This window comes from Ranitomeya imitator, chromosome 3 (assembly GCF_032444005.1).
Source record: "Ranitomeya imitator isolate aRanImi1 chromosome 3, aRanImi1.pri, whole genome shotgun sequence".
NCBI lineage: Eukaryota > Metazoa > Chordata > Amphibia > Anura > Dendrobatidae > Ranitomeya > Ranitomeya imitator.
Genome location: NC_091284.1, coordinates 632,956,918 through 632,980,324, shown reverse-complemented (window position 1 = coordinate 632,980,324; position 23,407 = coordinate 632,956,918).

The following is a 23,407-nucleotide window of genomic DNA, read 5'->3' as shown; positions in this document are numbered from 1 at the left end:
CACATCAGAGGACAGAGAATTACACTTTACTTTTTTTTTTTTTTTTTTTGCGGTCGCCGGTAAACAGTTAATTACCGGCGATCGCAAAACAGGGGTCGGTAATACCGACCCCGATCATGCTCTTTGGGGTCTCGGCTACCCCCAAAGTTCCTCCCGGTGCCGGCCGGCGGGCGCACTGCGCATGCGCCCGCCATTTTGAAGATGGCGGCGTCCACCGGGAGACACGAGGAGCATCAGGGGAGCTAGGTGAGTTTTGGGGGGCCACCTGGGACCCCTTTTCTCTGTCCTCCGATGTGCGATCACATCGGAGGACAGAGAAATTAAAAAGAGATTGCGTTTTTTTTTTTTTTTGCGATCGCCGGTAAACGGTTAATTACCGGCGATCGCAAATGCGGGGAGGGTTAAAAAACCCCAGAATCATGTTCTCTGGGGTCTCGGCTACCCCCGGCAGCCGAGACCCCGGAGAAAATCGGCCTCTGGGGGGCGCTATGAACTTTTTCCACAGCGCCGTTAATTAACGGCGCTGTGGTTTAAGTACCCTTAGCGGCCGCCGTTAAAAGGCGTATCGGCGGTCGCTAAGGGGTTAAGATCCCTTCTGGTTAAATTCTGGTCAACCTTAGAAGTAACATGACTTTGGGTAAGGGGAGAATTGTCAATTGCGGATACTTGAATAGGACAACCGAGAGTTGAAGCTGTGTACCCACACTTAATAGCAAAATGATTGCCAATGAGCTTTGAGGCAGAAAGTTCAATTCCCTCCTTGGACTCTCTGCAGGTCCCAATTTGCATCTATTCTCATGCCTCAATCGGTAAAGAGGGATAAATCACTGAAACACCCTCAAATGTGTTCTTATTCCTAAAATATCTGTCCAAACTCACTGCCAGTTATGTGGCCTCTTCCAGGGACAAAGGGGTGGCATTAAAGACCATCATATCTTGCATTTGGCTAAAACGACCCTGGCAGAATTGACTGAGGAGAGCAGGGTAATTCCTGGAGGTTTATACTTTTGAACTGAGATCAGTAGTCCTCCACTATATTTATTTCCCTGACCCAACCTGTGAACAATTTATTCAGCAACAGTAACTTTATTGGTTCTTCAAAAGTGAGTCTCAGAGAAGACAAAAAAGCATTAACTGAGGAAAATGCTGAAGAATCCTCAGGCAGAGAAAATGCCAAACCCTGAGAATCTCCACAGAGCAAAGACAGAACTCACATGTTTACCATCTCCTTCAGATGAGTCAGGACATAGACAAAAATACAACTTATATGAAGAGGGAAACATGGAAAACTTACTTTAGGATCTGACAAAACAAGGTTCAGAAGACAGTTTTGTTTGGAGTAGGACCTGTTTAGCATCCGATAATGCATGCTGTTGTTGCAGCTATATATCAACCACCTCCAAAGACAAGAACTGCAATTTCACAATCAGGGTGTCCACAGAGTCCATGGTGGCTTCTCAGCACACAAAAATGGAGTGGACTGGTGATATTGGTATGATAGTATAGCAACTCACTTGGGAAAATAGGTAGCACATTGAAAAAAGCTACAACTGACCCTGCCGGTTCTTGTACAGACTAGAGAGCCTGACTTCGCAGTCTCCAGCTATTTATGCATGAGCTGAGATAGCCTGTTGTGAATTCCGCTCTTGGGCTCCCTCCGGTGGTTGTGAGTGGCACTTTTGTGAGTTCTGCCCTTGGGCTCCCTCTTGTGGTTTCAAGTGGTATGGCTGCTCCTTGGAGTTAGCTGTCATCAGCTGCCTCCACTTATCGTCTCTTCTGCTCGGCTATTTAGGCCTGGCTGTTCTTTCAGCCAGTGCCACTTGTAAATGGTTCCTGGTTGGATTCACATCTCTTTGGATTTCCCTGTTATCCTGACCAGTTCAGCAAAGCTAAGTTTTTGCTTGCGCTTTTCTGTTCACAGATTGTGGACTTATCCGTTCAGTGCTTTCTATGTTTGTCCAGCGTTATCAGTAAGAATTAATTCTGTCTTGCTGGAAGCTCTGGGAAGCAGATTTACCCTCCACACCTTTAGTCAGGTGTGGAGATTTTTTGTAAACTCTGCGTGGATTTTTGTAGTGTTTTATACTGACCGCACAGTATTCCATCCTGTCCTATCTATCAAGCTAGACTGGCCTCCTGTGCTCTTCCTGGTTTCATTCTGTGTATGTCTTTTTCCTCTCCACTCACAGTCATTATTTGTGGGGGGCTAATCTATCCTTTGGGGATTTTCTCTGAGGCAAGATAGTTTTCCTGCTTCTGTCTTTAGGGGTAGTTAGCTCTTAGGCTGTGATGAGATGCCTAGGGAGAGTTAGGAGCATTCCACGGCTACTTCTAGTGTTGTGTTGAGCTTAGGGACTGCGGTCAGTACAGTTACCACTTCCTTCAGAGCTCGTTCCATGTTGCTCCTAGACCACCGTATCATAACAATAGCCTTAACCAAAGACTAGACAATGTCAACTTGAACCTATTCTGTCTGAAAAGCTGTAGAATGCTTTGCATTCCTCCTAAAGAACCGGAGAGCAAAGTGCAAATTACCTACAGAAGGTAAAGTGGGCTGAAATAGAAAGAGATTCCAAATAAGTAAAACAAACCACGACATATAAAACAAAGGATTAAGCACGTACTGTTAGAAAATATACCTCCTGCTTCCCAAAAAGAAACAAAAGATAGGTCCAAGGCAAAGTATATAAACAGCACATAGATAAACCCTAGCTGGTCTATCACTGACTAGCATAAACTACAGCAATATGGCTGGACATCTAAATGAGACTATATACAGCCGCACCCAAAAGGTGATAGAGCAGACAAATGAGTAAATAAAAACACCTGTTATGCTAAAAAGACTGAAGTAAGGATATCAGAAACTAAACATACAGAGGAAAGATGTATCTGTTGTGGCTCGTTAGAGAGAGAACCAGACCACAAACTACAGGCCCAAGGGTTCAAACCCAGACTCATGATGCTTTCATCAATTTTTCTCTGATAACCATGTTCAGGGAGATTAGCTACAGTGGCATGGGTTGTAAACTTCTTGATTATGTTATGCACTGAGGACAAAGGAACATCAAAATTTCAGGAAATGGACTTGTAACCTTGAGAGTGTGGATATTTTTCAACAATTTTGATTCTCATGTCTTCAGACAATTCTCTTCTCTTTTTCCTCTTCCTCTTCCTTAGTGTGGAAAACACATACACACAATGCAAAGATTGAGTCAACTTCTTCACTTTTTACCTGTTACTTGTTATAGGTGAGTTTGAACAAGCATCACAAGCTTGAAACAAATTTGTTTACCCACAATTTTGACCTGCCCATTTTTGAGGTTTTGTGTAATATCATGTACAATTTGCCTTTTCCCCTCTTTTTTTGTGTTGTTCCAATGCACACAAAGAAATAAACATGTACATGTATATTGTATTTTTCATATTATAAGACGCTCCTGATTATAAGACGCACCCCAAATTTTCATGTGAAAAATAAGAAAAAAACTTTTTAAAATAAAATGATGGTGCTTCTTATAATCCACGTGTCTTATTGCTTACTAGGGGTGATGGCTGCGGTGAAGCGAGGTCCCAGGGTCTCTGCTGGAGGAGGCAAGAGTGGAGCTTTGTCGCAGGCTGGGATGAGGGAGTGTTCAGATGTGCGGCACGCCGCTGTGGGTGTCTCGGTGGTGGTGCCACGCTATATCCCCAGTGGTAGTACTGCGCTGTGTCCATGGTGGCAGTGCTATGCTGTGTCCCCGGCAGAGCCCCGGCAGTCCTTCCATGGTTTCCTGTGAGGCGGTGGACTCTGAGAAGATAGCTGCCGGGAGGCGGCACATGCACAGGTGGAGATCTCAGCACCGAGATCTCAGGAGATGAAATCTCAGTGCTGAGATCTCGGTGCCAAGATCTCCATCTGCGCATGCGCTGCCTCCTGGCGGCCATTTTCTCAGATTCAACTGCCCCACAGGAAACCATGGAAGGACTGCAGGGGGCCCTGGCCTTTCACAAAATGTCTGCAGAGCCCCCTGCAGCACCTGGGACACAGTGCAGCACCGCACCACCACCGAGACACAGCGCAGCACTGCCACTGGTACACCAGCACTCCCATAAGGCATATCCGCATTATAAGACAAACCCTATTTTCCCCCCAAATTTTGGAGAAAAAAAGTGTGTTTTATAATCTGAAAAATACGGTAATTGTGAAAATTTTCTGAGAGAAATACTTCATTTTCTGGAACAATTTCAAGGATGACATCACTTTCATCTACGACTGCATATCTTTTATAGGACTGGGGTGAAAGGGGCCAGCTGACCCTGCATAATGCTATGTGTTAAAACTAAAGGGAATCTGTCAGCAGTCAGGAAAAATGAAATATCTAATATATAATTGCCTAGAATACTACTTCCTGCAATTTGTGCCAACTTCCTGTCCGGAGCTAATGTCCGGAGCTAATGTCCGGAGCTAATGTCCGGAGATAAGTGACGTCAACAGTGTCCAGTGTCTGATTGGTTGCCGCCTGCTGCGAGCGACCAATCAGAAACGTGCCGTACTGTGACACACTCCGCCCGCCATTTTGGTGTGATTTTTGAATTTTTACCTCACAGCAAGTTTCTACTGCGTGGAGGCGGGCCCAGTGACGTTGCTCTTCAAGCTCCTGCCGAATTTCGTCAAAAAAATGATAATACCATTTACCAAAACTATATATATTTAGTTGTGAAGTGGTTCAGTGACATTTTCACACCAATTTTGAACTTTTGTTTGGTGTTTTCTCCATATACTGCCTGTTATTCACTGACTGTTATACTGAGAGACTGCCGTTTATTAACCTCTTCTTTGCCACATTGGGTATATTGCTCTATTATTTGCCACATAAGGACATTGTCCATTATTGCCCAGCAATTTCTCTGCAATATAAACTGCCTATTTATTAAAGGGAACCTGTCACCTGAATTTGGCGGGACTAGTTTTGGGTCATATGGGCGGAGTTTTCTGGTGTTTGATTCACCCTTTCCTTACCCACTGGCTGCATGCTGGCTGCAATATTGGATTGAAGTTCATTCTCTGTCCTCCGTAGTACACGCCTGCACAAGGCAAGATTGTTTTGCGCAGGCGTGTACTATGGAGGACAGAGAATGAACTTCAATCCAATATTGCACCCAGCATGCAGCCAGCAGGTAAGGAAAGGGTGAATCAAACACCAGAAAACTCCGCCCATATGACCCAAAACCAGTCCCGCCAAATTCAGGTGACAGAGTCCCTTTAATATCTGCATTCAAACACGCAAAGTTGTCGTCTGATGTCTTTCATCCCTCCCCTCATAAGCATGTTCATGGATCCTGTGTAACTGTACCTTAAATAACAAGAATTGTCAAGAGCTGGTGAGTGCAGCCATTTTTTGTTCTTTCTTACTATTATTTATTAATTGTATTATTCTTACATTTGAATAAATAAAGTATATATGGATTCTAGACTCCCGATTCTTTAGAATCGGGCTGCCATCTAGTGTTTAATATTTATTGAAAATGTATAAAATGCATTTAGGCAGCATCTAACCTTACTCAGGTATCATCTGGTCAGCAAAGCAAATTTCATCACACCTGATGAAGGCTAGATGCAGGGGAAACACATTGTGTGTCATTTCCATTTTTTATAAATATTCTTATGGTGACTTTTTTTACATTTCATTTTTATATTCGCTGAAGCCCTTACCGCCTAGCTTTTGTTCTCCCTTGATTGCACTCTGCTGGAGATCTTTTCAGTGGAAATTACTAGAGCATACCAGTTCGGCAACACCCAATTGATAAGCTTCCCACACATACTGCATGGAGTTGTGTAATATATTACACAATTACATCAAGTGAGAAGTTTTCATTTTTATCTTTTGGCCACTACAATTTCAATTCTTACTATGCTCACATAGTGCTACTCTTTTTTCTCTTTCCCCATGGGAATTTCATATTCAGGACTTAGGAGTGGACAGTTTTACTACTGAAACTAGTGGTAAGTCATTATAGGTCATAGTACAAGAGTAATAATGATATCGGTTTTGTTTTAATTCCATTTGAGAGCAATGAGAAATCAAGCTTTGAAGTCACATGCAAATTATCCTTTTCTCAATATGCATCAACACGCCTCCAATGCACTTCCAGGCTACTTCTCTTACAATAGAGCATGACTGAATTACAAAGCAGCCAAAGGACAGACATATTGTCAGATGTAGTTGTCTGGTGCCCTATTTAGTAAATGTAATCACTAGCTAATTACCCTTCCATCATTTTATTGCAGATATTTTTCATTTTTTTAGCATTAAAAATGATATGGTAAGAAATTATTTCCCATTTTTTAAATTTAAGATGAGTGTCAATGACATAAAATTTTCCAACTTTAACAAGGAATCTTCAGGGACAGCAAATTGTTTGTTAGACACAAGCCAGAGTAAGAGCAATACTTTTTAAAAGTGTTTGAAATACAAATACACAGTTTAAAGTCCTACTTTTCAGATAAAGCTTTTCCAAAGTAAATAAATTATATTGCCTTCATATAAATAAAAAGAAAGGAGCAAAGAAGAACATGAGCATAAATTACTTGTGCAATTCATCACAAATAGTTGACACTTCAATCTAATCCGGCAAATGAAAATACTGAAGTTTATAGAGTTGTATGAAGTAGGCAATTTAAACATCCTATAGCGCAAGGTCATCTGAAAATGAATCCTGGAAGATGTCCCTTTTTATTCCATTCTCCTTCTGAATCTATCAAATGGAAATGAGCCACACCATGTAACTTACAGAGCCAATGTCCATTCATGATTAGGATAGCTAGGTCGGAGGTTCATGTGTTCTACCTGTATTGACAAGATATCACATTTAAAGAACACAAAGGAAGTACTTGAGATATTTTACACCTTACTTTAACATGCAAACCTATAATAAAATTACATCCAAAACTTTCGTATCTACAGCATAGCACTGTATGGGAAAGGATGACTTAAGTGTATGCATTGAGAGTGGTTTGGATATCATTTTTGCATGTTTCAGCCTTCAGAATGTCTCTTGGATGTAACTTATAGCGACACTAGGTGAATGCTCATTAATGTAACTGACAGAGCATGGAGCCTGTTCTAATATTTTTCAACCATATGCTCTTTTATCAATTACATGGCCTTACTAAGCTCAAGTTAATATCAGGAAAGCATTATTCATCTGATGTCTAATGACCTCCAAACTTTATATTGGTGATAACTTCTGGACCCTATGTCTAGCTTCTTTAATTATTTTATTCTATGTGTTAGCTTCTTTTTAAAGCATGTTATATGTCATGCTCTCCTGTCAAGTGTCCTGGCAAACCATGTTCAAAATGTGATGCTTCCAACCTATGTCATGTTTTATGTTACTCTCAATTCACCTCCTGCAACATAGCTTAACCCTTTAAGAACCAGATAATTTGTAGTTTTGTGCTTTCATTTTTTCCTAGCTGCAACTTATCTTGCTGAGAACAGAAGTTTAAAGATCAATTCACATGCAAGATAGAGATTAGCAGATTAGGCCGAAGTCCAATTTGCCTGTTTTTGCAATTTTTTCCACTAAATCCGATTTGCAAAAAAGTTATTCTCCACAAATTGAATGTCCCTTATTATGCTTTGGCATCTCTCCATTATAAACATAATATATAAACAATAAAAGTACTTATACTTACCTCATCACTCACCTCATCGGGCCTCCTACTACTCTCTGCCATCCATCCAGTCATCAACTGCATCTTATGACACCCCTTCGCTTGCACTGGAATCCTCAGGGAGAGTTTGGCATAAGTGCACGGATAGTCACAGCGTCATGATGTCAAATGTGCTCTGCAATCTATGGCGCAAATGCTCAGATCCCTCCAGAGCCTCATGAAAACTGGAAATCCTGGTTCAGCTTAAGAGGTCCAAGGACTCCAGAGTGAGTGGGGACGTGGAGAGGACTGGACTGAGAAGCTAAGTAGCAGAGGCGCTATAGAGGGGAGTATTAGGATATTTAATGGTTCAGAAAAACGGTGGTTAATGGTTGCTATTTGTAGTATAAAGGGAACGTGGTGTTAGGGCTGGCGGAACGCACCGAGTAAATATAGAGATGTTATTTGGTGCGTTCGCAGCCCGGGGTCCACCGTGCAGGAAAAGAACCTGCTGCTGGCAAACGGCGGCACAATATGGCGGTAGAAGCGAACTCTGTTGCTTCACAGAGTCGCTATAAAGAAAGGACTGTGTCCTGTTAAACTCCACAGGAATACACAGTAACTGCTGAGCAGATAGCAGCTTGTGGTCATGCAGTCCAGGAGGCAAACATACAATCTCCTCACCGGAGGAGCCGGTATTCTAGTGGCTTATTTCAGCCGGGGCCCTGAAACCAAACACACAATCTCCTCACCGGAGATGCCGGTATTCTAGTGGCTTATTTCAGCCGGGTCACTGAATACACACAAGCGTGACCACACTAGCGCAAAACTCATATCATGCATTGATACTAGCGCATGGCTGTGCGGCCATGCGAACCTTATATAGCTGCAGCACGTACAGGACCTTCCTAGAAGGACCAATGAGAGGCTGCCACAGAGCCTGAGGAACTACAGTACCTTCCTGGAGAACCAATGGGTCTTGCTGCAGTATCTAAGCATGTGACCCTCGATCTCCAATGAGAGATCTTACCCTGGGCATGCTCAGAAAGGGAAAAGCAGGACTTAGTCCCAAAAGCATCTGCTCGCTGCTGCCCAACACTGGCTTCAATGGCAGAAGCTGGAAAAGCAGCAGTAACCCTTTGCACAGTCAGACTGAGCGAGACGCTGAGACCGACGTCTCCGCTGAGCAGGCTCCACTGCAGCAGGAGAAGAATGGGAGACTGCAGTGGAGATGGCCCGAGATTCCCCCTGTGCAGAGGCGGGAACTCGACCCCTAACATTACCCCCCCAGGGCCCCCCTCCTTGGACCTCGCTATGCTCGAAGGCAGCAATGAGCTGTGGAGCCCGAATGTGCTCAGCAGGCTCCCAGGACCTGTCCTCAGGATCATAACCCTTCCAGTCCACCAAATAAAATTTTTTGCCACGTACCACCTTGCACCCCAAAATAGCGTTCACCTCGTAATCTTCCGTAGGCGAACCCGATGTCCCAGCAGATGACTCGGAAAACCGGGACATGTATACGGGTTTCAAGAGTGACACTTGAAAGTTGTTGGTGATACCCAGGCGTGGCGGAAGGGCTAAACGATAGACCACAGGGTTAACCTGTTCGAGGACCTTGAAAGGACACAAGTAGCGAGGTGCAAACTTAGTGGACTCAACTCGCAGCCTGATGTTACGGGCGGAGAGCCACACCAAGTCGCCAGGAGCAAAGGCCGGAGAGGGGCACCGATGTGCATCGGCGGAGGACCTCATTCTCTCCTTGGAGGCCCGAATGCTATCCTGAGTGCAGTCCCAAATATCCCGTGCTTCCACAGCCCAGTCTGCCACCCTGGAGTCGGCAGAATACACGGGCATAGGCACAGGTACCCGCGGATGCTGACCATAGTTAAGGAGGAATGGGGTTTGTCCAGTCGAGTTGGCTATGGGGTTGTTCAGCGCAAACTCTGCTCACAATAGCAAGGATGCCCAGTCATCCTGCCTGGCTGAGACAAAATGTCGCAGATATGTGACCAAGGTCTGGTTGGTCCTCTCTACCAACCCATTCGTCTCAGGATGATATGCAGAAGAGAGAATCAACTCAATGCTGAGAAGACGACAAAGTTCCCTCCAGAACCGAGATACAAACTGGGGACCCCGGTCACTGACAATTTTGTCCGGCATACTGTGTAGGCGGAAGATGTGTTTCATGAACAACGCTGCCAAGGCCCGTGCAAAAGGTAACCATGGAAGCGGCACCAAATGCACCATTTTAGAAAAATGATCGGTGATAACCCAAATGATGGTACAGCCACGAGACTTGGGCAAATCCACCACAAAGTCCATCCCGACAATCTCCCAGGGCCTGTCTGCCACCGGCAAGGAATAGAGTAACCCAGCTGGCTGTTGTTGAGGAGACTTATTTTTGGAGCAGGAGACAAACGCCTGAATATAATCTCTGACATCACGGACCATATGTGGCCACCAGTACGTCCTCGCCAACAGCTCAGATGTCCTCTTTGTCCCAAAGTGTCTACCCACCCTAAACGAACCCAAGAGAGAACCTCCGGTCGCAAATTAATGGGTACAAAAGTCTTGCCCGGAGGCACAGACTCTAGCGACACCGGAGCTATGGTTCTCAGGCGCTGAGAAGGGACAATAAGCCGAGGCTCCCCATCCTCCTCAGATGACACAACAGAGCGAGAGAGGGCATCAGCATGAATGCTCCTCTCCCCAGCAAGATAATAGAGGGTGAAGTGGAACCGGGAGAAGAACAAGGACCATCTGGCCTGGCGAGAATTTAGCCGCTGGGCTGTTTGCAAATATAACAAATTTGTGTGGTCCATGAAGACTTGAAAGGGAAAGCGAACCCCCTCCAAAAGATGTCTCCACTCCGAGAAAGCCAACTTCATCGCTAGCAACTCCCTGTTCCCGATGGAATAATTCCTCTCCACTGGTGTGAAGGTCTTGGAGAAGAAGAAGCAAGGATGCTTCCGACCTTGAGCATCCTTTTGGAAGAGGACTGCTCCTGCACCAACGGATGAGGCATCCACCTCCATTATAAACGGCTTATCAACATCGGGACGATGTAGGATGGGAGCGCTAGCAAAATGAGACTTAATAGAAGAGAAGGTCCTGGAGACCTCTTCAAACCACAATTTGGGATTTTCTCCCTTCTTGGTGAGGGCTACCAAGGGAGCTACCAAAGTTGAGAAGTGGGGAATGAACTGGCGGTAATAATTAATGAACCCCATAAAGCGCTGCACCGCTTAAAGAGAATGGGGTTCTTGCCAGTCCATCACAGCCTGTAGTTTGGCAGGATCCATAGCCAATCCCTGGGCGGAGATGATATAGCCCAGGAAAGGTAAAGACTCCTGCTCAAACATACACTTCTCCAACTTTGCATAGAGGGAATTTGCCCGTAAGAGGTCGAAGACTCTGCCAACATCTCTCCGGTGGGAGTCAATATCTGGAGAGAAGATGAGAATATCATCCAGATAGACAGCAACCGAGGTGGAGAGCATATCCCGGAAGATGTCATTGACCAAGTCTTGGAAAATGGCTGGGGCATTAAAGAGCCCGAAGGGCATCACCAGATACTCATAGTGCCCAACCCTAGTATTAAATGCCGTCTTCCATTCGTCCCCCTCACGGATGCGAATCAGGTTATAAGCACCCCGCAGATCTAATTTGGTAAATACCCTTTCTCCCCGTAGCCCATCAAAGAGCTCAGAAATCAGGGGCAGCGGGTTCTTATTCTTAACGGTGATAGCGTTAAGACCCCTGTAATCTATGCAAGGTTGTAATTCTCCGTTCTTCTTCTGCACGAAGAAGAACCCCGCCCCTGCAGGTGACACTGACTTCCTATTGAACCCTCTTGCCAAATTTTCCTGGATGTATTGGGACATAGCCTCCTGTTGTGAATTCTGCTCTTGGGTTCCCTCCAGTGGTTGTAAGTGGGAATGCAGTTGTCTCTGACTCGCAGTCCTGGCCAGGTGTATCGGATGATTACAATTCTGACTGGGATATTTAGGTGTGCTGGATCCTTTAGCCCTTTCCAGTTGTCAATGTCACTTGTGAAGTATTGGATCACTTTCTGGCTTCTCCTGCTGGCTGCCAAATTCAGCAAAGATAAGTGTTTGGTTTTTTGTGCATGTGGCACACTGCTGTGTGCTTGTTTCAGTTTTATTCCTGCTCTGTTTGTAGGATTCACTGGAGTTGCAGATATACGCTCCTACATCTTTAGTTAGATGTAGGAAGTTTTTTGTATATTCTGCTGTGGATTTTTTGAAGGGTTTTAATACTGACCGCACAGAACTCTGTCCTATCCTGTCCTATCTAGCTAGAGTGGCCTCCTGTGCTAAACCCTATTTTTTCTGCCTGTGTATGTTTTTTCCTCTTCGACTCACCGCCAATAATTGTGGGGTGCTGTCTATCCTTTGGGGATTTTCTCTGAGGCAAGATAGTATTCCGATTTCCATCTTTAGGGGTATTTAGTCCTCCGGCTGTGACGAGGTGCCTAGGTGTGTTAGGTACACTCCACGGCTACTTCTAGTTGCGGTGTTAAGTTCAGGATTGCGGTCAGTATAGTGGCCACTTTCTCCAGTGAAAGTTCTCATGCAGCTCCAAGGTCATCGGATCATAACAGTACAACTGGCCAACAATGAGTTAAATGCATCTCAGAAGAAGGGAAGAAAGGTCTTGAGCCATTTTTTTTTCTCCAGTCTGTTTTGTGTTCTCTTCCCTCTTAATATCTGGGTGGCTGAAGAGCCTGTTGCAAGCATGAATGTTCAGGAATTAGCTTCTCGTGTAGACCAGCTTGCTGCTAGGGTGCAAGGTATTTCTGATTATATTGTTCAGATTCCTGCTTTAGAACCGAAGATTCCTACTCCTGATTTGTTTTCTGGTGACAGGTCTAAATTTTTGAGTTTTAAAAACAACTGTAAACTGTTTTTTGACCTGAGACCTCGATCCTCTGGTGAGTCCATTCAGCAGGTAAAAATCGTAATCTCCCTGCTGCGTGGCGACCCGCAGGATTGGGCGTTTTCCCTGGAATCTGGGAATCCGGCTTTGCTTAATATTGATTCCTTTTTTCAGGCTTTAGGACTATTATATGATGAACCTAATTCTGTGGATCAAGCTGAGAAGACCTTGTTGGCCCTGTCTCAGGGTCAAGAGGAGGCAGAATTGTATTGTCAGAAATTCAGAAAATGGTCTGTGTTGACTAAATGGAATAATGATGCTTTGGCGGCAATTTTCAGAAGGGGGCTTTCTGAATCCGTTAAAGATATTATTGTAGGGTTTCCCACGCCTTCCGGTCTGAGTGATTCTATGTCTCTGGCCATTCAGATTGACCGACTCCTGCGGGAGCGCAGAACTGTGCACGCTGTGGCGTTATCCTCAGAGCAAATTTCTGAGCCTATTCAATGTGATAGAATTCTGTCTAGAACGGAACGACAAGGTTTCAGACGTCAAAATAGGTTGTGTTATTATTGTGGCGACGCTTCTCATGTCATTTCTGTCTGCCCTAAGCGGACAAAGAGGATCGCCAGTTCAATTACCATCAGTACTGTACAACCTAAATTTCTGTTATATGTGTCCTTGATCTGCTCATTGTCATCATTTTCTGTCATGGCGTTTGTGGGTTCAGGCGCCGCCTTGAATTTAATGGATTTTGAATTTGCCAAGCGTTGTGGTTTTCCCTTGCAGCCTTTTCAGAACCCTATTCCTTTAAGGGGCATTGATGCTACACCCTTGGCTAAAAATAAGCCCCAGTTTTGGAATCAGGTGACCATGCGCATGGCGCCAGCCCATCAGGAAGATTGTCGATTTCTGGTGTTGCATAACTTGCATGATGTTATCGTGCGGGTTTTCCATGGTTTCAGGTACATAATCCTGTGTTGGACTGGAAGTCCATGTCTGTGACTAGTTGGGGTTGTCAGGGGGTTCATGATGATGTTCCTTTGATGTCAATCTCCTCTTCTTCACCTTCTGAAATTCCAGAATGTTTGTCTGATTTTCACGATGTATTCGATGAGCCCAAGTCCAGTTCCTTCCACCGCACAGGGACTGCGATTGTGCTATTGACTTGATTCCAGGCTGTAAGTTTCCTAAGGGTCGACTTTTCAAACTGTCTGTGCCTGAACATACCGCCATGCGGAGCTATATTAAGGAGTCTTTGGAGAAAGGGCATATTCGGCCATCTTCTTCACCGTTGGGAGCGGGGTTCTTTTTTGTTGCTAAAAAAGATGGTTCCTTGAGACCCTGTATAGATTATCGCCTCTTGAATAAAATCACGGTCAAGTTTCAATGCCCTTTACCTTTGCTTTCTGATTTGTTTGCTAGGATTAAGGGAGCTAGTTGGTTTACCAAGATTGACCTTCGAGGGGCATATAATCTGGTTCGTATTAAACAGGGTGATGAATGGAAAACTGCGTTTAACACGCCCGAAGGCCATTTTGAATACCTTGTGATGCCATTCGGACTCTCTAATGCTCCATCTGTTTTTCAGTCCTTCATGCATGATGTCTTCCGGACTTATCTTGATAAATTCTTGATTGTATATTTGGACGATATTTTGATTTTTTCCGATGATTGGGAGTCTCATGTGCAAAAGGTCAGGATGGTATTTCAGATCCTTCGTGACATGCCCTGTTTGTGAAAGGGTCTAAGTGTCTCTTTGGGGTGCAGAAAGTCTCTTTTTTGGGCTTCATTTTTTCTCCTTCGGCTATAGAGATGGATCCGGTTAAGGTTCAGGCCATTCATGATTGTATTCAGCCCACATCTGTGAAGAGCCTTCAGAAATTTTGGGGTTTTGCAAATTTTTATCGCCGTTTCATTGCTAATTTTTCCAGCGTGGTTAAACCCTTGACCGATTTGACGAAGAAAGCCGCTGATGTGGCGAATTGCTCCTCTGCGGCTGTCTCTGCCTTTCAGGAGCTTAAACGCCGATTTACTTCTGCTCCGGTGTTGCGCCAACCGGATGTTTCTGTTCCGTTTCAGGTTGAGATTGACGCTTCTGAGATTGGGGCAGGGGCCGTTTTGTCTCAGAGGGATCCTGTTGGTTCCTTGATGAAACCGTGTGCCTTCTTTTCCCGTAAGTTTTCGCCTGCTGAATGCAATTATGATGTCAGCAATCGGGAGTTGTTGGCTATGAAGTGGGCGTTTGAGGAGTGGCGACATTGGCTTGAGGGAGCTAAGCACCGTATTATGGTCTTGACTGATCATAAGAATTTGATTTACCTCGAGTCTGCTAAATGGCTGAATCCTAGACAGGCTCGATGGTCCTTGTTTTTTTCCCGTTTTGATTTCGTGGTCTCGTACCTTCCGGGTTCTAAAAATATTAAGGCTGATGCCCTCTCTAGGAGTTTTTTGCCTGATTCTCCTGAGGTCTTAGAGCCGGTCGGTATTCTGAAAGAGGGGGTGGTCCTTTCTGCCATTTTCCCTGATTTACGACGGGTTCTTCAGGAATTTCTGGCTGACAAACCTGACCGCTGTCCTGTGGGGAAATTGTTTGTTCCTGACAGATGGACTAGTAGAGTGATTTCTGAGGTTCACTGTTCCGTGTTGGCCGGTCATCCTGGCATTTTTGGTACCAGAGATTTGGTTGGTAGGTCCTTTTAGTGGCCTTCATTGTCACGTGATGTGCGTTCTTTTGTGCAGTCCTGTGGGACTTGTGCACAGGCCAAGCCTTGTTGTTCCCGTGTTAGTGGGTTGCTTTTGCCATTGCCAGTCCCTGAGAGGCCCTGGACGCATATTTTGATGGATTTTATTTCTGATCTTCCGGTCTCCCAGAAGATGTCTGTTATCTGGGTTGTTTGTGACCGGTTCTCTAAGATGGTTCATTTGGTGCCCTTACCTAAATTGCCTTCCTCTTCAGATTTGGTTCCGTTGTTCTTTCAGCATGTGGTTCGTTTGCATGGTATTCCGGAGAATATTGTGTCCGACAGAGGTTCCCAGTTTGTTTCTAGGTTTTGGCGGGCCTTTTGTGCTAGGCTGGGCATTGATTTGTCTTTGTCTTCTGCATTTCATCCTCAGACAAATGGACAGACCGAGCGAACTAATCAGACCTTGGAGACTTATTTGAGATGCTTTGTGTCTGCTGATCAGGATGATTGAGTGGCCTTCTTGCCATTGGCTGAGTTTGCCCTTAATAATCGGGCTAGTTCGGCTACTTTGGTTTCGCCTTTCTTTTGTAATTTTGGTTTTCATCCTCGTTTTTCTTCTGGGCAGGTTGAGCCTTCTGACTGTCCTGGTGGGGATTCTGTGGTGGACAGGTTGCAGCAGATTTGGGCTCAGGTGGTGGACAAGTTGGTGTTGTCTCAAGAGGAGGCTCAACGTTTTGCTAATCGTCGTCGGTGTGTTGGTTCCCGGCTTCGGGTTGGGGATCTGGTCTGGTTGTCTTCCCGTCATGTTCCTATGAAGGTTTCTTCTCCTAAGTTTAAGCCTCGGTTTATTGGTCCTTATAGGATTTCTGAGATTAAAAAACCGGTGTCTTTTCATCTGGCGCTTCCGGCCTCTTTTGCTATCCATAATGTCTTCCATACATCTTTGTTGCGGAAATATGTGGAGCCCGTTGTTCCCTCTGTTGATCCTCCGGCCCCTGTGTTGGTTGATGGGGAGTTGGAATATGTTGTTGAGAAGATTTTGGATTCCCGTTTTTCGAGGCGGAAGCTTCAGTACCTGGTCAAATGGAAGGGTTATGGCCAGGAGGATAATTCTTGGGTTTTTGCCTCTGATGTCCATGCTGCTGATTTGGTCCGTGCCTTTCATCTGGCTCGTCCTGTTCGTCCTGGGGGTCCTGGTGAGGGTTCGGTGACCCCTCCTCAAGGGGGGGTACTGTTGTGAATTCTGCTCTTGGGTTCCCTCCAGTGGTTGTAAGTGGGAATGTAGTTGTCTCTAACTCGCAGTCCTGGCCAGGTGTATCGGATTATTACAATTCTAACTGGGATATTTAGGTGTGCTGGATCCTTTAGCCCTTGCCAGTTGTCAATGTTACTTGTGAAGTATTGGATCACTTTCTGGCTTCTCCTGCTGGCTGCCAAATTCAGCAAAGTTAAGTGTTTGGTTTGGTTTTTGTGTCTGTGGCACACTGCTGTGTGCTTGTTTCAGTTTTATTCCTGCTCTGTTTGTTGGATTCACTGGAGTTGCAGATAAACGCTCCTACATCTTTAGTTAGATGTAGGAAGTTTTTTGTATATTCTGCTGTGGATTTTTTGAAGGGTTTTAATACTGACCGCACAGAACTCTGTCCTATCCTGTCCTATCTAGCTAGAGTGGCCTCCTTTGCTAAACCCTATTTTTTCTGCCTGTTTATGTTTTTTCCTCTCCGACTCACCGCCAATAATTGTGGGGGGCTGTCTATCCTTTGGGGATTTTCTCTGAGGCAAGATAGTATTCCGATTTCCATCTTTAGGGGTATTTAGTCCTCCGGCTGTGACGAGGTGTCTAGGTGTGTTAGGTACACTCCACGGCTACTTCTAGTTGCAGTGTTAAGTTCAGGATTGCGGTCAGTATAGTGGCCACTTTCTCCAGTGAAAGTTCTCATGCAGCTCCAAGGTCACCGGATCATAACAGCATCCATCTCTGGGAGAGAGAGGGGATAGACCCCTCCCCGAGGAGGTTCTGCTCCAGGCAGGAGATCTATAGGACAGTCATAGGGGCAGTGAGGCGGAAGGGTCTCCGCAGCCTTTTTGGAGAAGACGTCTGCATAAAACCAATAGCATTTGGGAAGGGAAGAAACATCTGCGGGTATCTCGGTGGTGGAAACCTGAACGCACTCTCTCATACATCTGCCCTTACATGAATCACTCCAACCCAGTATCCTCCCAGAGGTCCACTTAATATGTGGGGAGTGAAAACAGAGCCAGGGTATTCCCAGCAGAATCTCGTCCATTCCCTCGGGAAGGACAAGAAGGGAATTAATATCCTGGTGGGAAGGGGACATGGATAATGTGAAAGGGACAGTCTGGTGTGTGATCTGAGAGGGAAGTGTCGACCCTTTCACTACTCTAACAGTCACCGGTTTGGTGAGCATCACCAGAGGTATTGCATGGCGCAGAGCAAAAGCCAAGGACATGAAATTCCCCTTTGCTCCAGAATCCGCACAAAGCTCGACTGTTAGAGAGTAAGAGCCTAATATGATTGTCCCTTTGAAGGACAGCTTGGAGGAAAACGCCACTGTGTCTAGTGAACCTCCTCCAATGGTTACTAGACGCGGTCGTTTACCCGACCGCCATGGATATTTATTGGCATAATGTCCTTCTTGTTGGCAATTTATGCAAACCACGGGTACTCGAGCGGTCCGAGACTTAGGTCCCGCTCGAGAAACCTCCATGGCCTCATGGGAGTCGGACGCCTGAATGGAAGATTCTAGAGGTCTGGCGAAGGTGGGGGCCAGCCGAAACCTCTGCCTACACTGGGTCCGCTCCAACTTCCGCTCGTTAAAACGGAGGTCGATGTGGGTAGATATCGAAATGAGCTCCTTCAGTGTGGAAGGAATCTCCCTGGTGGCCAAGGCATCCTTCATATGGTCTGCCAGTCCTTTCCAGAACATCGGAATAAGGAATTTTTCCAGCCACTCCAGCTCTGAGACCAGAGTCCAGAATTGGACGGCGAACTGACTGACCATGGACGAACCCTGTGTTATTGCCAACAATTGGAGTGTGGTATCGTGAGTGACACGAGGTCCCAAAAAGACCTGTTTCAGAGCGTCCAGAAAAAGAAGAGCACTCTGCACCACACGATCATTACGCTCCCATAGCGGCATTGCCCACTCCAACGCCCTGCCCGACAAAAGGGATAAAATAAATCCCACTTTTCGCCCATTCCGTAGGAAAACGTGCAGCCAGGAGCTCAAGATGTATGGAGCACTGACTCACGAATCCCCGACATAGCTTACTGTCACCAGCAAACTTGTCTGGAAGCAGGAGATGGGATAAAGTCGGAGCAGGAGTGGCAGAGGACAAACTGTCTGCAGCTACACTTGCAGCCTGAACAGCGACTTCGGTAACATCCGCAGATGAGGTTGTGCGCTCGAGAGCCGCCAACCTACCCTCCAGCTGCTGGATGTATCGCTGTAAATGCTGATCGTCCGCCATTTACCAGCCAGACCCTGGCGCTAGTATACTGTTAGGGCTGGTGGAACGCACCGAGTAAATATGAAGATGTTATTTGGTGCGTTCGCAGCCTGGGGTCTACCGTTTAGGAAAAGAACCTGCTGCTGGCAAACAGCGGCACAATATGGCGGTAGAAGCGAACTCTGTTGCTTCACAGAGTCGCTATAAAGAAAGGACTGTGTCCTGTTAAACTCCACAGGAAGGCAAACATACAATCTCCTCACCGGAGGAACCGGTATTCTAATGGCTTATTTCAGCCGTGGCACTGAAACCAAACACACAATCTCCTCACCGGAGGTGCCGGTATTCTAGTGGCTTTTTTCAGCCGGGTCCCTGAATACACACAAGCTTGACCACACTGGCGCAAAACTCATGTCATGCATTGATACTAGCGCATGGCCGTGCGGCCATGCAAACCTTATATAGCTGCAGCACGTACAAGACCTTCCTAGAAGGACCAATGAGAGGCTGCCACAGAGCCTGAGGAACTACAATACCTTCCTGGAGACCCAATGGGTCTTGCTGCAGTATCTTAGCATGTGACCCTCAATCTCCAATGAGAGATCTTACCCTGGGCATGCTCAGAAGGGGAAAAGCAGGACTTAGTCCCAAAAGCATCTGCTCGCTGCTACCCAACACTGGCTTCAATGGCAGAAGCTGGAAAAGCAGCAGTAACCCTTTGCACAGTTAGACTGAGCGAGACGCTGAGACCGACGTCTCCGCTGAGCAGGCTCCACTGCGGCAGGAGAAGAATGGTAGACCACAGCGGAGATGCCCAAGATTCCCCCTGTGAAGAGGCGGGAACTCGACCTCTAACACATGGTATGTTAAAACCCCTATTATATATTGGGAAATTCTGCAAATGAAGAGCTTTCGAAAGCATGGTTCCTGGGAGGAATTTAAATGTATTCTTCCTGACAGCCTCATGCTTTTAGTCATAGAGGTGTGGCCGATACTGCTTCAATCACCGATCAGTACATAATGAGTGGTAGCTGTAACCATGCCCCAGCACAAAACGACAGCCGGATCAGCAGTGCATCAGTAGGAAGCTGGCTGTCAGTGCTGAGGCGTGTTTACAGCCACCGCTCACTATGTACTGAGCAGTGACTGAAGCCACATCGGTCATGCCTCTATGATTGAAAGCCTGAGGCAGCCTGGACAAATGGAGTCTGTTTCCTCCCCACAACTGGGCTTTCAGTGTGGCAGCCGCATAGCTTTAGAACACTAATTAAATCCATATCTATAGGTTAAAGACACAAAAGAGCACAGTGAGATCAAAAATATTCTGTTGTAAAAAAAATCACAGTACAAATCACTAAAAAAATCAGCCAAAAGATGAAAAAAACAGGGTATTTAGTTGATACGTTTTTTTGCAAAAAAATGTATACTAAGCTGCTCCACCAATCGTCAAGGTATACCCATATAGAGCAATTCTAACTAATGTATATAATCCCTATCTGATGTATTTAAAAACCTAATCATCTGTATAGTGCCTGTATAATCAGGGTTCAGAGAGGGAATATCCATGTGGACATGCTGGATGGAACAGATTAAGTGCAAATGACCCACAAAGGAGTGGTGAACTCTCCAGTCTTATAGAAACAAGAGAACAATTATAGAACCAGAAACACATGGGCTACTTGCACATTGAACAAGTCTGTAGGAACATGTTCACACACCACCAAAAAACTTGAACACACAAAAGAGCACAGTGAGGTCAAAAATACTCTGTTGTAAAAAAAATCACAGTAATAAGCAAGTGCTAGTCAAAAATGGAAAAAAAAGAGGGTAATTAGTTGATACATTTTTTTTGCAAAAAAAATGTATACTAAGCTGCTCCACCAATCGTCAAGGTATACCCATATAGAGGAGTCCTAACTAATGTATATAATCCCTATCTGATGTATTTAAAAACCTGATCATCTGTATAGTACCTGTATAAGCTGGGTTCAGAGAGGGAACATCCATGTGGATATGCTGGATGGAACAGCTTAAGTGCAAATGACCCATAAAGGAGTGGTGGACTCCCCAGTCTAGTAGAAACAAGAAAACAATTATAGAACCAGAAACACATGGGCTACTTGCACATTGAACACGTCTGTAGGAACATTTAAAAATTTAAAACTTTTTGGATTGGTAGAATTCTCTTAGACTATTATTATTTAAGGGTATGGCCGGTTTTCTGGCAAAGACCATAGACACAGATGCATGGATCTCAGAGGCCCAGGAGGTATTTTCTGAAAAAAGTTTTTCTCAACCAAAGTATACTCCCTCATACAGCAATGCTTTCAAAGAACTAAGAAAAGCATTTAAAACTCAAATCTCTAGCTGGTGGGAAGTTCAAAGCCTGGAGAGTTACACAAAAGCTTGTATAGTTCCGTGACATTTGAGGATCACTCTACAACCAGGGTTCAGGTACAGAAATTCGTCCTTTAATGAACAATGGGAGAAAGAAGCTACTGCTAGCTCCCTGAGATATATGCACATCCTCTTAAGGTACCTTCACACTAAACGATATCACTAGCGATCCGTGACGTTGCAGCGTCCTCGCTAGCGATATCGTTCAGTTTGACAGGCAGCAGCGATCAGAATCCTGCTGTGATGTCGTTGGTCGGGGCTAGAAGGCCAGAACTTTATTTGGTCGCTGGCTCTCCCGCTGACATCGCTGAATCGGCGTGTGTGACACCGATTCAGCAATGTCTTCGCTGGTAGCCAGGGTAAACATCGGGTTACTAAGCGCAGGGCTGCGCTTAGTAACCCGATGTTTACCCTGGTTACCATCCTAAAAGTAAAAAAAACAAACGCTTCATACTTACCTTCCGCTGTCTGTCCTCGGCGCTGTGCTTTCCTGCACTCACTGTGAGCACAGCGGCCGGAAAGCAGAGCGGTGATGTCACCGCTCTGCTTTCCAGCCGCTGTGCTCACAGCCAGTACAGAGAAGCAGTGCGCCGAGGACAGACAGCGGAAGGTAAGTATGAAGCGTTTGTTTTTTTTACTTTTAGGATGGTAACCAGGGTAAACATCGGGTTACTAAGCGTGGCCCTGCGCTTAGTAACCCGATGTTTACCCTGGTTACCGGCATCGTTGGTCGCTGGAGAGCTGTCTGTGTGACAGCTCTCCAGCGACCAAACAGCGACGCTGCAGCGATCCGGATCATTGTCTGGATCGCTGCAGCGTCGTTTAGTGTGAAGGTACCTTTAGAGGAAGAAAAGAAAACTCTTGTAAGTGCAAATGACAGACTTAGAGAACAAATTGAGATAACCAAAACATTTTCAGGGGAGACAGATTTCATAGCTAAAGAACTGACTCTCCAAAACATAGTAGAAAGATACCAATAAAATTTAAAAGAGCTTAAACATCCGAACTTCGTAAGAGATTTGCAAGATTTTAGAGATAAAAAGGCTTGTCAGCTTCCCACCAATAGAAGTACACCACAAAATTTTGAGACAGATATATCCTCAACAGACACCGATCTATCAGACGGCGAATCACGTCTTAAGACAGGGAGAAATAGACAAAGGGGGCGTGGTGGTCAGAGAGGGCGACCAAATGAGAGATCAACTGGGGTATGCTTTTTAGACCAAGGATACCCTTTGAGGAATCGAATGAATCACAGCAGTCAAAACCCATAGAGGAATCTCAGATTATTAATCTGTCCCCGAAGGTTTTGAGCGAAAGTGAAACCAAAATCCTTAATAAAGGTTTCAATTTTGTCCCAACATCTGACTTCCACATTTTTGACAGCCTAAAAGATCTTCACCTTTTTGTAAGAAAACTTAAGTGGCGAAAACACTTTATTAGGGAGGATAAACTGCATTGTCAGAACATGGATATCCCTGACTCCCTTCTATCAGATGTAAGATTACTATATGATTTATTGGAGCCGGTCCCTGGAATTACAGAAGGCCCATTTACGAAATGAAAATCTAAAAGTAAGAGAATGCCCCCTGTGCAGGGTGATCAATGTATGATTGACGAATTTCTAGAAATGGTGTCAAGAGATCTTGAGAAACTAGAAAACAAAAAATTGGGGGGTTATCGAAATCTGACAAAAATGGAAATGGATGCACTGAAATCTCTTGAAAATGATAAAAATCTCATGGTAAAGCCTTCTAACAAAGGGGGCAATATTGTGGTGATGGATTATAAAACTTATCAAGAGATGTGCTATAATATCTTGAAAGATAAAAACAGCTATGAAAAATTGATTTTGAATCCCTTGTCTGATTTTTTGAAACAGCTTAAATTAATTCTGAGTGAGGGATTGAGCAATTCAGTCATTGACAAAAACGAGCATGATTTTATACTCCCCACTCATCCTGTCTTGGCAACTTTCTATTGCCTACCCAAGATTCACAAGGGCTTGTCCCCTTTAAAGGGTGGCCAATAGTCTCTGGGATTGACAGTATTGGGCACCACGCAGGAATTTATATTGATGAAATCCTGAAACCTTTTGTCATGTCCCTGAATTCCTTTGTGAAAGACTCAACCAATTTGCTGAGAAGAATAGAGGGATTACATGTGGAAACGGATTCCCTCCTATGTAGCATCGATGTGGAGGCCCTCTACTCGTCCATTGATCATTGTGATGGATTAAAAGCGGTTGAGTCTTTGTTGAATACAAGGGGCCGGCAATTCGGGCTACATAACCAATTTGTCCTAAACCTGCTATACTTCT